General features: G+C 33.7%; 1 non-coding gene across 1 annotated transcript; it reads right to left on the bottom strand.

Annotated features, from left to right (window-relative positions):
• Positions 1–4,465: 4,465 nt before the first annotated feature.
• On the bottom strand, positions 4,466–4,539 carry TRNAI-AAU. The gene has a single exon. It is a non-coding gene; the product is annotated as a tRNA-Ile (tRNA).
• Positions 4,540–12,316: the final 7,777 nt, after the last annotated feature.

A 12,316-nucleotide genomic window follows, 5' to 3' on the forward strand; every position in this document is an offset into this window, starting at 1 on the left:
CCTTAGTATTCTCGGAGTGAGAATGCAAAGAGTGGTCTTTAGTGAATTTGGTAGAGGTAGGAGGAAGAACAAATCGTGTAGATGATAAGTAAGTGGGAGAGAAAAGGATCTATCGTATAGTTATGTGCTTATCGTTTAGAAGAAGCTACACGATCGTGTAGGTTTTACTAAGCGATCGTTTAGAAAACGCGGCACACTATGCGATCGTTTTGGAAAGCTAAGCGATCGTTTAGGGACTAGCATGCAATTGTTTATGCGCGAGGTATGCGATCGTTTAGACGATAAAACTCTATCGTCTAGGCTCTCGACTATGCAATCATTTACATTTTCACACTGATGCCAATTTTTCCGAACCTTTGAAAAATGAAACAAATTTTCATTTTATTCATCGGTTACCATAATCGAATGCGGCTGCTCCTACTAACACACGTCTGAGAGAAGTTTTAGGCCAATTATCATATAATTAACCAATTTAATAATTAATGAATATAATCATATTATATTCTTACCCTATAGTTTGATATCACATATCTACTATAGTAATTTCTCCTCTACTTGATATAAATCATATTTATATCTAAATTCCTCCAAAATAATGTATCTCATACATTTAGTCAATTATATCATCTATAATCAACCAATTCAATTATATCATATATAATCGAACTCCCTCTTGTCAATTTGAACATTTCAAATTAACTCAAACAATGATTCTCAACTTTATCCAAGCTACCCAGGGGACCTAAGGGACCTGTGGCTCGAAGCTCCAATGGTACATGAATAACTGACTAAACTCTTTAGCCTGAGTTCCACTATCCATTAACTATCAGACATTCCACTAAAGACCAACAGTTGAACTCTTCTTACCACAGATATATTTCTGTGTCCATCGAATAAGACCAATCATGAGTACGATGACCCTTCACAGATGCTCGTAAGTGTAGCTGGGCCAATTTACCATTTTGCCCATGTAGTTGCATCTCACTCCTTAAGTACCACTGATTTCTCTAATGAACAATACAACATAGTCCAACTATGTGTGAACACCTCTCGGGCCAAGAGAAGAGGTGTGGTGACACATCGTTTAAGCCCTGGAATCAGCCTTTAAGGGAGCTATCTATCTATTTACCCCTACTTCGGAGAAGGAGTGAATTCCATCTTGTGTAGCTAAGTTCCCAGCTCCAAAATTAGACGAGTCCCCAAAATGGTAGGTTTGAATCGGCGACTTTATCACTCGCACCCATACAAATCAAAGGACCACCCTCAATGGCAGGAGTTCCCAACTCACTCAGGATTGAGGTCATGTTACCTATGGTCATCCTAGTGGAGTGAAGTCTCTATCATGAACGATGTTATATAACGAGATGTTAACACTTCGTGGTCGGGTCTTATACAAACTCTTTGTATAGGACGCCCCCGCTCGCATATCTCCTACACGAATGACTAGGATCAGACCATCTGTGACAAGTCAGAACATTTGTGACCATTTCACAAAGCAGGTCACATCCGTAGCATTACTAGGATAAGGTTTCCATCCTATATCTATATACTACAGACCATTTTGGTTATCACTCAAGACATGATCCACTTATATGTCACCACATACATGCTTAAGTTACATACAGATAACTAGGGATTTTACGTTTATTGGTTTGTGGTAAAGCAAATAAAACATGCAACTGAGCAAAATACAGGATGTGAAGTAAATATCATATATTATACAACACAAGCGTTCGTACAAACTGTTTACAAACTATAGAACACGAGACTTTAAAGCATCAACCCCAATAAGAAGATGGAACTAGAGTGATCACTAGTGGCTTTAAAGGAGCAATAAATGAAGCCAGTGGAGAAGAAGTTAAAGCTGAAGTTGATGGTGTAGTATTGGTGGAAGAAGAGGGAGCCACGTCTGATGGAGCAAGGGATGAAGACAAAATTCAAGTTAGAAGTATTGTCACTATTGGTGGAAGAGCCAATTTCAAAGAAAAAAATGGTGGCAACTTGGTTGGAGAAGGGGTCGGTGTGGTGCTCAAAGCATGGCAAATTAAAGTCTCTAAATGTTTGTTTTAATTACAGTGTAATTACGAATATTTCTTAATAAATCAATTACAATCTCATTTGTATGGTTGGGGGTAGTTTAGACTTTTATAAATTCGTTTATTTTTTTAATTCATTTTTTCATTATTACAAATGAAATGTTGATTTTCTATTTTTACAAATGAAAAGTTAAAATCTGTTGTTCTTCTTGTTAATTAGCCCACAATTAAATAAAATACAAATAATAAGGGTTGGTTGCACAAATAACAATCAGACCCAAAATAATGAAAGATGTAGAACAAGGATAAACATATTAGGGATATGACACAAAATTAGCGTTGAATATCATTGATAGCAGCTATCAGTGATAGCTATATAGGTAAATGACTAAAAAGCTCACGAGTAGCCCACCATTTCGTACTTCTTCTTCTAGTTTCTCAAATTTAAAACTATCACTGACAATAGCTACCAATGGTAGCAGTTAATAGCAGCTATAAGTGCCACTGACAGCTGCTATTAGTTACTATCATTGATAGCTCATACCAGTCATAACTTTCAATTTGAGAAATATTAATACAACCTTAAAATAGTAACAATTGAAATATCATGCCTTTCAATATGCTATCAGTTTTAATGGCTTTGATACACTTAAATCAATTGGAATCAAACTTAAAATATTAACACCTAAGACTATCGGTGGATATCAATGACAAACTTTTATTGGTAGTTATCAACTTTGAAAGGAAACTATCATCTTTCAAAGATTAATATTTAAAGTTATAAGTGATAAAAGTCTATCAATAAGAGGTCTATAAGTGACTATCTCTGATATTTACCTAAGTCACATCACCAATAATATCATTAATATCATTCATTTTATTGATATATACCTAAGTCATATCAATGATATACAGATATCACTGATAGCTTCAACTAGTGGCACTTATCACCGATAACTTATAGCAGTGGCTATCAATGATAGACTTTCATTAAATGTAATTGACTTTTATATCATTGATATCATCAATATATGGATATCACCTGAGTTCTTTCTCCGATATCGCTGATATCACTTATATAGTAGTAACCGATGATATCTTCTATTATTGATAACATACCATCAGAGATAACTTCTGTTATTCCTTTTTACCATCAAATAATATGTCATCATTATAGTTTCTATCATTGATAACATGTTATTAGTGATAGGTTCTAGGCATTCTACTTACACTTTAATTCGATATTAAACTTTATGAACTAAATTCACTAAGTTGGCTATCGATTGTAAACTTCTATAAGTGGCTATTAACCGTGAAAAAATATCAAAGTTAAGCTATCAATGATGGAAAAATATTAGTGGCTATCACTAACGGACTTTCATTAATGACTATCAATTTTGAAAGACTTCAATGGCTATTATTGAGAAACTTTTATTATGATTATCAATAATAGATTTTTATCACTAATAGATTTCTACCACTGATATCTACCTAAATTGGATATCACTAATATATGAATATGATTGACATCTATCTAAGTTTTATCACTAATATCACTAATAGTTAATATTATCAATATACAAATACACAAATATTTTAATGTGTACCCTTCATTTTAGGTCATCTATGCCATTTTTTCAAGTTTATTTCGGATAGACTTCAATACTTTTAGAGTCCTATAAAAAGAAAGAAAAAAAAAAAACTATTGCCTGTTTGATATCGTTCACATTTCTCACTTTTTGAGAAATAAACTTATTTAATAACTATTCTCTTTTCTTATTTCAAACTTTTAATAAGTCTTTCTAAAAATGGTGAAATTTTATAGACTAAAAAAATAGTTTCTTTCAGATCCATAATATTTAACGTTTCGTTATAATAATCAAATCTAATGATTGACTTTGTTGGTGTTAAGTTACTTATGAATTGAGTGCTTTCAAGTGTTGGGTACGGAACTCAGTCCCATAAGAAAGGGAAGGGAAAAGTAAAAAACCGGATAAAAAACAAAATTAAAAAAAAAAAGCAAAAATTGAAGAAAGAAAAGAAAATTACAAAAAAAAGAGAAGAAACAAAAATTGGAAGCAAAATCGGAAAAGGAAAGGAAATTTAAAAAAATAAAAAAATGAAAGAAAATATACACAATTAGAAAAATTCAAAGATCAACACTTCTATATTTATAAATATTTTTAAAATGTGACATATTTTTCAATTTTTTCCCCCTCATTTTAAGGCCTATTACAAATATCCTTTAGATAAATCCAAATTCGTTCTTGATTGCCAATGCTCGTGGGCTGTGGTGAAATCGAAACCCAATGGTGAGATTCAGTGATCCGACATATCGTTGGGCCTTGGAGAAACAAAACCATATATAACGGCGCACTCTATTTGGTCAAAGGAAATCGCTGAGAATCGAAAATACTTTAATAATACTTTGGCCCATGCAGGTTTCGAACCTGCGACCTTCGCGTTATTAGCACGACGCTCTAACCAACTGAGCTAATAGACCAATATTGTGCTTTAGAGATCACATTATAAAATAAATAATTAATTAAAGTATGCGTTATACGTTTGTTTTATATAATTTTCTTTAGACCTTTTAAAAATATGTAATCCACTAGTTTGAGGTCTAGAAGTTTCTACATAGAAGGTATATAGAAAATCCTATACTTCATAAATATCTTAAAGTTTAAATTTTTTTTTCAAATATGACTTTTAGAATTAATTTTGGACAATTTATATCATTTTTTTATTATTTATATCCGATTTTTTATTTTTTTTTTCTATTTTCAAAATTACTTTAATGATGGTGAGAGAAAATATATTTATCATATAGAGAGGAAATGTATTTAAAATAACTTTTCTCATTTATCAATTGGAGAGAGAAAATACATTTATTGTACTTTTTTATCCATTTTTCAATTTGAAAAAAAAATGCATTTAATGAAATTTTATTTTTCTATTTACATTGATTTTACATAAACTTATTGGCATTTTTTTATGAATTAATGGTATTTTTAAATATATCTTAGAACATTTTGACGGATTCATGATTATTTTAAATATGGCTTAGAGCATTTTGTTAGGTATTTGAAAATATTCTAACCAATATATTAAATATACTACAGTTTATAAATTAGAGATTGACTTAATGTTTCATATAAATCCCAGTATCAACCAATATATGAAATATATCACAATATATAAATCTTCATAATTTCATTTACGTCATAGTATATATATCATAATACATGAAGTATAAATAAAAAAAAAACACTCTCGTTTATATCAAATAAACAAATACATATACCGCATTATATATCAAATTTCCTATAGAAGCTAAAAAAGAGTACATATATATCACAATTATATAAAAAATAGAAAAAATAAAACTAAAAAATAGAAGCCAAGCATATGGATAGTGTTGGTATTAACCAGTTTCCCTTGGGGGTCTTAAACCCACATTGACAGATTTGATCAAGGAAGGATGTACCATCGTCGAATATTTTTTTTGCTTCTCTTCAGTTTATCAAATCTCCACGGTTGACATCAACATCACATTATAATTGGTTAGTAATTTCAATTGACGATTTTTAATTAGGATTTTCATACTCCAATCTAAATTGGTTTCTTTCTTCATGAATGAAATTATTTAAATAAATTTTTTATCAGTCTAGCCCTTATTTTCTAAACTGATATTTTAAGTCTAGAACAAGAAAAAGTATTGTTATAGAATTTTGGGTAAATTCAAAACCGATTTAGATGGTTTGGTTAATTGATTTTCAATTGTAGTGTATTTGTTTTTTAAGGAATTCTATGAGGAGAGAATCTTGAGCAGAAGCATGATTATCCTAATTCCATTTTTCATTGAATGTAAGTTTTACAGTAAATCAAGAACAAGATATACATTTACATAAATTATAGCATGCCTTAATAAAGGAAAACTTAGGGTTTCATAAACCCTTACTTTTGAAGACTATTCTTCAAGAATCCCTCGAACAAGTCACGAACGGATCTCCTTCTCCAAAAGGGACACCACCAAATAGAGCCTTTTGTATTCTCCTTAGGGATTGAGAATGAAATGAGGCTTAGGCTCTATCTTAGGGTTTTAGAAGAGGGAATGAGATGGAGACGAGGAGAGGGAGGAGAAAAACTTTTCTTCTCTTTCGTTTTTTTAGAGAGAATTATTCTCTCAGTGTTTCGTGGAGGAAGATGAATTACCACGATCCCTCTCTCTAACCCCTCTCATCACGTATTTGACTAAGAGAAATTAGGGGGAAGGAGTTGTAACTCTTTCCCTTTTATTAATTAATATTAATTTAATAAAATTAAATTAATAATAATTATACATATAATAACAACCTTATTATATGTATATAAACTATATGTTATATCCCATATAACACATAATCTATAGTTACATATTGTATCAAATACAATATAACCTATAAATGTATTTTCTCTCAACCATACATGACATTTAATATAAATCACATTTATAGTAAACTCACTTATATGAATCTCATTCATATAATTGATATTTGGATCATATCCAAATATTTAATTCCTCTCAACTTATTTATGGTATTTAATATAAATCATATTTATATTAAATTTAATTATATGAATCTCATTCATATAATTGATATTTGGATTCAGGTCATGTCACTTATGGTCATCCTAGTGAAATGTAAGTCTCTATTATTAACGGCGTTATATAAAGAGACTAATCATTTCGTGGTCCAGTCTTATAAAAACTCTTAATACAAAATATTGATAACTTGTAGAAATACAAGTTATTTATACTGTTTTATTTGGATATTGCGACCAAAAGAAAGGAAAGTTGCGTCAATTGTATAGAAATTGGCTAAGAAATGCGAGAATTATAAATTGTCGTCAATACACCCACTGACACCATTGTGATGGTAGAAAAGAATGTTTCTGTTCTGTTTTGCAGGAAATCAAGTCATCACATGCGTTCATGGCTGAAGATAAAAGAACAACGCATCTACATCACATTGCGCCCATCATTCAGGAATGAATAAACGATCAACGCAATGACGGTGCATGCGACAATCGATCAAGAGCTAAACGATCAACACAATCTCAACCGCATGCGGTAATAAAAAACAATAATGCATACGGGCAAACGATCAAAGATGTGAAGAGCAACTCAATTGCGGAGGATTCTGACGTGTGTACAGCTAACCGTTGTGCATTTCTAACGGGATTGATTGCGTAACAGAAGGAATATTCACTCCACCATTTCAGGAACTGCCTTAACAATAAAGTGGGGACCACAATGCAAAGAGTCAAGGCTTAGCCTATAAATAGCTTCGGCCATTCCACTGAAAAATGATGCTTGAATATAGAGAAAAGTGTATATACTGATCTAAGGGAGAGACTGGATGGGCGACTAATGAGAGTAGATTCGAAAAGAATTAAGAGACAAGGGCGAGAGGTGAGACTCTGGGCAAAGAATCCTTCTGATCCCCACCGTTGAAGCTCTGTACAAAGGACACTTCTACCAGAAGAGCAAACCTGAGAGGGAAGCTCTTCTCTTCATCCACTCCACACGCCGGCAAGCAAAACCACCATCCAGATCTGTGTCAAGACGTTGACACTCTTCTGTATTTGTTTCTATCTCTTTATCATCACTTGTACTCATCTTTTTAATCTCTATCATTCATACCATGTATCAGACGCTTAATTCTATAATTAAATGTTATGATCATTTCCATCTCTATCTTTTTGTCTATTTTCGTTCATCCATAATCCACTTTCTCCATGACGTTTTCTTAATCCCATGGGTAATTAGCAAGAATTAAACAAGTAAATTAATTGGGTTAAGGAAATAATTATGTTTAGTTAAAGCATGCTAGACGACATCTTCACCTGTGAGAGCAGAAGTGAAGATGCCATTCTGCCTATCGAGAGAGGGTTGGAAGAATACGTTAACTAAAGCGAGAAGTACTTCCAGAGATGGAAACAACCTTGCGTTCACCACGTTCATCCCTGTTTCACCATAGAGATATGGGAACGCGGCCGCTCACTGAGAGGTGTATGCCAAGGAAAAGCGGAACCATAGTTATATCTTTAACGCGATTAACAACCTTGCGATGTTTGTACTAATTATTCCTTCCCATTTCTGATTCATACATAAAGACTTGTCATCGTATACCATGATCCTTTGTATAAACTTCGCGGTCGGTCTCGAACTTAGCATCATGTATATCATGTATCTTATATCTTGCATCACGTTAGCTTTGGTTTATTTTTATCGCAATTTATTTTATTAATGCAACTTTAGTTTATCTGCACAATTTTACTTTACCGCAGTTTAATTTCCTGTACAAACACAATCTTTATTAATTGTAAAAACACCGGTCGTATATATCACAAATGTAACACACTAACAACAACAATCCCTATGTTCAACCTCAGATCAATCCGAGAAACTTGTGTTGGAATTATACTTGGTTTCAGTGCAAGGAAACTTGTGACAACGTATTACTCCATAGCATACTACAAACATTTAGTTAACAACCCATATGTCTAGAAGTAGTCATGCATAACACAACATCCACATTCCATTTCCATCTTTACGTCATCAAGTTTATGGCAACATGAGCTTGTATGATTCATTCATCCATATTCATATTTGTTCGCATGCTGTAAGTAGTGTGAATAAGCATAAGATACACAATTTTATGCCACAACAGATACCCCGCTAACATGGTACATGAATGATCAGGATTAGATCATTTGTAGGACTTTACAACACTTGTAACATCTACAAAGCAGGTCGTATCTATAGTGTCACCAGGATAAGGTACCTAGCCTTATCCATATACTACAGACCGTTTAGGTTATTATTTAAACAAGATCCACTTGTATGTCTCAACATACTTGTTTAAATTACATAAAATAACATAGGATCTTAGTTTATTGGATTGAGTATATGCTTATAAAATAACACTTATTTTATTAGCAATAATATGTTTATACAAAGTTTTAAAACTACGAGATTAGAAGGAGATTTAGGACATCAATCCCAACAATCTCCAACTTGTCCTAAAGCTTAGGGAGCCTAATGTAAAAATCACAATAAACTAGGGCGTACACTATACTCTAGTAACATTTCCCACTTGCCCTAGACAATATATTGCAAATTTCATAGACTCAGAATTTCTAGGTGACCCTCGAACACTTTACCCGTGTCTTTGTAAACGGGTCAACAACGTTGTGCTTCAAGGAAATCTTCATGACGATCATGTCATCACGTCACCTCGATGCACAATTTCACAAATCAAATGATATTTTTGCTCTAAGTGCTTGCCTTTTCGATGACTTCTAGGTTCCTTAGAATTTGCCACAGCTCCACTGTATCATGATAAAGCGTGATAGGCAAAGACATATTTGGAACAACTTCAAAATAGTAAGAAATTTCTTAAGCCATACAACCTCTTTAGCAGCTTCATAAGTAGCTATGTATTGGCTTCCATAGTGGAGTCTGCGATGCATCCTTGTTTGATGCTTCGCCATACTATAGCTCTTCCATTAAGAGTAAACACTGGCCCTTATTTGGATTTCTGAGAATCCCGATTAGTTTGAAAGTCAGAGTTTGTGTATCATGTAAGGATCATATCCTTATCTTCATATACAAGAATATAGTCACTCGTTCTCCAAAGATACTTGAGGATCGTTTTGACCACCGTCTAGTGATCTAATCCTGGATTCGACTGATATTGACTGACAATCCCTACTGCATAGCAAATGTCAGGTCTAGTACATAACATTGCATACATAAGGCTGCCAATAACCGATGCATAGAGGACTCGTCTCATTTTCTCAACCTCTTGAGGAGTCTTAGGACACTATTCCTTAGAAAATGCAATTCCATGCCTAAAAGGTAATAAACCTTTCTTAGAATTGTGCATCGAATATCTGACAAGCATCTTGTCAATATACGATGGCTGAGACAAGGCCAACCTTTTGTTCTTACGATCCCTTATAATCTGGATCCCTAAAACAAATTACGCCTATCCAAATCTTTCATTTGGAATTGGGCGGCTAGCCATTTCTTTACATCAGTCAGAAAACCTACGTCATTTCCAATCAGTAAGATATTATCCACATACAACACGAGGAAAGCTATTGAGTTGTTGATGATTTTCTTGTAAATACAAGGCTCGTCAACATTTTGATCAAAGCCATAAGATTTGATTGCAACATTAAAGTTTATATTCCAAGATCGAGATACTTGTTTCAGTCCATAAATGGACCAATTAAGCTTGCAAACCTTTTGCTTTTGATCTTGTTCAATGAATCCTTCTGGTTGATTCATGTAGATGGTCTCTTCAAGATTATCATTCAAAAAGGAAGTCTTGACGTTCATTTGTCATATTTCATAGTCAGAATATGCGACTATAGACAAGAGAATCCTAATAGACTTTAACATGACAACAGGTGAGAAAGTTTCTTCCTTATCCACTCCCTCAACTTGGGTATAATCCTTTGCCACAAGTCTAACTTTAAAGGTTTATATGTTTCCATCTACACTTCTTTTCCTCTTATAGATCCATTTACTGTTGGGGTTAATGCCCTAAAGTCTCATGTTCTGTAGTTTGTAAATAGTATGTACGAACGCTTATGTTGTTAATATATGATATTTACTTCACATCTTGTATTTTTGCTCGGTTACTTGTTTTGTTTGCTTTACCACAAACCAATAAACATAAAATCTCTGGTTATCTGTATGTGACTCAAGCATGTATGTGGTGGCATACAAGTGGATCATGTCTTGAGTGATAACCAAAATGGTCTGTATTATATGGATATAGGAGGGAAACCTTATCCTGGTAATGCTATTGATGCGGCCCACTTTGTGCAATGGTCACAAGTGTTAAAAACGTCTTCAACTGGTATGAAACTCTTTCCCTTGTTATTTTCTTGTTCAAAGCATGCCATTAATTAAGATTTTTTTGCATAACTGTATGTGTTGAATGTATATTGTTATATTTCGGTCAATGTGAGATCAGAGCGATCCGAACGCGCTCATGGAACTCTTAGATATGAGATCCTTCAATTGGTATCAAAGCCAGGTTCTGATATTCCAATTTCATCTGTTGCAACGAAATGAGATTTATATTCATGGTGGGTGCATTTCTACACTAATTTAATGGTTAAATTTGCTGTGGATGTGCAAATTAATGGATTTTTTCAGGATGATTAGCCTCGGTTTGATTTAAATCCTTTTACATTTGCGATCTTTTGTAAAAGGCCCCTACGTTTTTCGGCATTAATAATCGTTATCGAGTCCGTATTCAAGATTTGTTTAAAGTTTTGAGTCATTCATCAAAGAAGCAGATCTATGCAAGCATTGCATAAGAATGGTATGCGATCTGGGCAAGCATTGCAGTTCTTCGAGGAAGGAGGTGATCTAGGGTTGATAGCATTGTGTAGAAGATGTGCTACGCGGTTGCTGTTGATCACATCGTAAAGATGAAGGAGTACGTGATCGTTGTTGAACGCATCGGTTAAACGATGGGGTATGCGATCAAGTGTTGATCACATCGTGTTGATGATCGGGTAAACGATTGCTAAGTATCAATTAAAGTGCGCGCACTAGACGATCGTTTAGGTCAGCAAGCTTCATCGCTTAGTAACTGATTAAACAATCGCTTAGTATTGCAAGGTAAATCGTTTACCTAGTTGCATGTATCGTGTATGCAATGAGATGCTCGCGTATCGTTTAACGCATGTGTGCTAGAAGATAGTTTAGGTCAACAAGCTTCATCGCTTAGTAACTGACTAAACGATCGCTTAGTATCACAATAAAAATCGTTTACCTGGTTGCATGAATCGTGTAGACGATGAGATGCTCGCGTATCGTTTAGAACGTGCGCTAGACAATTGTTTAGGTTAGCAAGCTTCATCGTTTAGTAACTGACTAAACGATCGTTTAGTAATGCAAGTTAAATCGTTTACCTGTCGTCGCGCTACACAATCACATAAACGATCAGGATTCGCAGCCTCGTCGTCGTCTACGCAATGGATGAATGAAGCATACATAATGCAAGATAATCGCATAGAATGAAGATCCCTTGTTATGCTAGCTAAATGCTTCTCAACCCATTCAACAGATTTAGCTACTCATGCATGATAAACAGAGAGTGAACAGATATAGAGAAGTAAATTCCATTTTATAAAAGAGTTTGAATACACAATAACAATGGAAGATAAAGGTAGAGAGTCTGGTAGCAATCCCTTGCTGCCCAAGGCTT

The sequence above is a fragment of the Benincasa hispida genome, chromosome 3 (assembly GCF_009727055.1).
Source record: "Benincasa hispida cultivar B227 chromosome 3, ASM972705v1, whole genome shotgun sequence".
Lineage (NCBI taxonomy): Eukaryota > Viridiplantae > Streptophyta > Magnoliopsida > Cucurbitales > Cucurbitaceae > Benincasa > Benincasa hispida.